A 3,935-nucleotide genomic window follows, 5' to 3' on the forward strand; every position below is an offset into this window, starting at 1 on the left:
GTATGAATAGAGTGAAAAAATTTTTTTTTTTTTTTTTTTTTTTTTTTAAGTCTGGTGTTTGAAAGAAACCCTGTACTCTAATTCTTAGCACTTATGATTTCATCACTTAGGTTGTTTTGACCTGTACATCTGTCAGAATGTACTGTGGATATACAGCATGCCTGTAGTCCTATTAGGTGACAAGAAGTGGGTGTACCGTTTTGTCAGCTTGCATAGGACCATGTCACATTCACTATAACTTTTGCTCAATATAAATATGTTAAGAACAGGAAGTATCTGAAACCTACTCACACCCACATATTCCTGGGTGAATTTCAATAGTTTTACTAAGATTGGGAGTTCGTATTTAATATGTTTCATCATGGAAGATATAAGTCTCCTTCTTGTTTCACAAATTTATGCTGTTCCCAACAGATATTGATGTAGTCATATAAGAAAATGGTTCCATCCCCCAGGTTGCTTCTCACACATATCCATTAGAAACACATCGTAAAAGAAAGAGAGATCGTTCCCTTCCAGCCTTAGGCTATATGGGTAATTATTTTCTTTCAACACCTTCATTGAAATTCCCTGTGTAATGCTACCAGAATGAATTATAGTTAAACCTTTTATTCTGCACATATGGAGTTGGAATAAAGAGATGGTGCCAGCAATATTACTCAGCTACTTTTAGTTGGGGGATTGAAGCTGATGTAAACTATCGTAACTGGGGACAAAATGATATTCAATTATGAATCACTGCCAGATGTGTGAATATATGTTTCCAGGTTTCAGTTTTTGGAATATGCTTACTGTAGTATATTTCTTATATACTTTCAACGTGATTCTCTTTTTATGGAGAATGGATTTAATTGCTTTAAATGCTCAGAAGATCCCAAAAATTAATAAGAATGCTTATTTGGACTCCATCTTAAAATCCAAAACAGAAATCAGAAGTTGTTCTGAAGTGAATGATGTTATGTCACAAGATCTTGGAAGTCTTAGTGGAGATGGGGGAAAGACCTCAGTGTACATTTCTCATGCCACGCCTGCCAAGGGCTAGCCATCCTGGTAAATGGCAATATATAGGAGAGAAAGAATGAGGTAAAATGGGATGTGATGATCTTAGAAAAATTACTTGCAGCATGAAAATGAAAAGATGGAGGGGTATCTGATAATTTTTGATCTTGAATTTCTAGCTCTCAACTCTTGTGGATTATAAAGACCACAGACTATTTGGTATCCTGAAAAACTCCTGGTCTCTATCCTAAAGTGGACCTTCAGTGCTCTCAATGCTCTCGTGTCTTTGTGTTTAATGACTGTACCATTCCTATTTTCTAGTATTCTAAGCCACATTGTGAAAATTCTCCCTTCTAAGTCCTCTTTCCAAAGATCTTCCACAGGTGACCTTGCCTTCATCTTCAGGAAGTCATTATACATTTTCTCCCCCCATTATTATTTTTTTCTTTTTGGAGAAATTTTTGTTATAGAGTGTGTGCACCTCCCAGAGAGACAGAAAGAGATGGAGAGAGAGAAAGTGAGAAATCATCCCCCTATGGGGGATGACCATACTGCAATCCTATCTCCTCCATTCTCCCTCTCAGTATTTTGGGCATGCATGCACATGTGCTTGGCATGAGTTTCAAGCTGCCAAGTCTGGGACTTGAACCATGATTTCCTATGTGGGAGTCCAGCACCTTTACTATAACAACACCCGCTGGCCCCACTCTTCCTCCATTTCTTACTCATCCCCTGGCAACCTCCTGATACATAAATGGTCTTCAAAAAGTGTACAAAAGATGCATATTGTTAAAACACTATGCATAGATTTTATTTTCTTGCACTCATACTATAATTCAATTTTTCCACAGACTTTTTTTTTTTTTTTTGAGAGGTTTTCGCTATAGGGTGCACGCGCTCGCCAGACAGACAGAGAGAGACATAGAGACAGAAAGTGAGAAATCATCCCCCAGGGGGGATGGTCATGCCGCAATCCCTTCTCTTCCATTCTCCTCTCAGGATCTTGGGCACGCACATACACACGCCCGGCGTTGAGTTGAAGGCCACTGGGTCCCGGATGCGAACCGCGGTCGATTATGTGGGAGTCCAGCGACATAGCCATTACGCCAACTGCTGGTTCCCTCCACAAACTTTTTGAAGTCCCTTCATTTACATTAACATCTATAATAAGCACTTATACTGTTTTTAAGGATTATTGGTTGAATTGTCCTTTTTAAAATCAAGATCAAATCTGTTGCTTGCAGTTCTTTCCAACTTTGTTAGTTTAGATGTTTTTGGTTTTAGCGAGATTTTTGCTATAGGGCATGATGTATGTTCACTGGAGAGACAGAAAGAGACAGAGAGAAAGCGAGAAATCACCGCCCCCCGGGAAGATGGCCATGCTGCAATTCCTTCTCCTCCATTCTCCTCTCAGGATTTTGGGCATGCATGCACACGTGCCTAGCATGAGCTTTAAGCCACCGGATCTGGGATTGAAAACGTGTTCAACTATGTGGGAGTCCAGCAACATAACTATTATACCACCTGCTATTCCCTAGTTTAAATTTTTAAATAAAAACTTCTATCTTGTTTTTCCAAGCACTGCTCTGTCAATTAATTCCTTCCCCCGCCCCCAGTGTTGTCATTTTCTTCTATTAGACCAGATGTAGCTATGGTTTATTTAAAAATTAAAATAAAATAAGGGGTCAGCAGATGGCTTAGCAGTTATGTCTCTGGATTCCCATGTGGTTGGCTACAGTTTGAGTTCTGGACCTGGGGCCTTGAAACTCATGCTGGGCATGTGTACATGTGGGCCCAAGATCCCAGGAGGAGAATGGAAGTAAAGGGATTGTAGTCTGGTATCCCCCTGGGGTGAGGGGGTGATTTCTTGCTTTCACTCTCACTGTCTCTGTCTGTCTCTCTCTCTCTTCGGCAAATGGATGTACCCTAAGGCAAAACCCTCTACAAATAAATAAATGAATATAAAATTAAATTAAAAAGTTAATCTTATTCCCTCTGGCATAAAAACTAACCAACCAACCAAACAAACAATAAAACACACCTTCATTTGGACATTCTTTCTTTCCTGGTTTTCATCTTTAGTGTCTCCTGAATAATTTCTGTCCTAATCTGTTAAAGTAATAGGCATTTTCTATCTCTACTTGCTTATTTTTGGCTTTTGCAGTCTGACTTTTTCCTCTATCACACTTGAGGGTTTTCGACAGATGACCATTCACTTTCCAAACTTAAAGGCTTAATTTTAAAGCTTCTTATTTTTATAATCTCTCTGCTTTTATGCTCTTGACAATGTTTTTAGTCACAAAATCGCATTCCTTAGGCTTCTGGAAATCATTCATATGTTCAAAAAACTTTTGAATACAAGATACTAATGTACCAGATGCCACACTGGTTGATATGGATATATAAAAAGTGATTACTGGGGCCAGCAGGTGGCGTGGTTAAAGTGTTGGACTCCCACATGGCTGGCTGTGGTTTGAGGCCTAAACTTGGCAGTTTGCTTTTTCTCTTTCTCTCTCTCTTGTCTTTTTCTGGTGAGCACATGTCCTAAAACAAATTAATTTTTTAAAAATTATAACTAATATTAAATTTAAAATTTTTAAAAAGTAGTGAAGATGAAGCAATTACTTGCTTTAAAGGATTTTAAATGGCTTTCGACAGAACTGATAGGTAAAAAAGAATTATACTCCCACATGTTAAGTACTCACAATTGAAGATGCCATTCAGATGCTCACCCACGCTACCCTCTAGAATCACCTGCTTTGTTGCTACTCTCGAGAGACAAAACGAATACTTCCATTGAAGTTTGGTTTGAGACTGATGATGCAACACAGGCACCAGGAGGGTATGACAAAGTTTGTTACATAATTTAGCTTTTTCTGAAGAGCTGGTCTAAAATATACTTGAGAAAACGAGGAGATGAGCTTGAGGGTTTTATG

The sequence above is a fragment of the Tupaia chinensis genome, unplaced genomic scaffold (assembly GCF_000334495.1).
Source record: "Tupaia chinensis unplaced genomic scaffold, TupChi_1.0 Scaffold000636_1, whole genome shotgun sequence".
Classification (NCBI taxonomy): domain Eukaryota; kingdom Metazoa; phylum Chordata; class Mammalia; order Scandentia; family Tupaiidae; genus Tupaia; species Tupaia belangeri.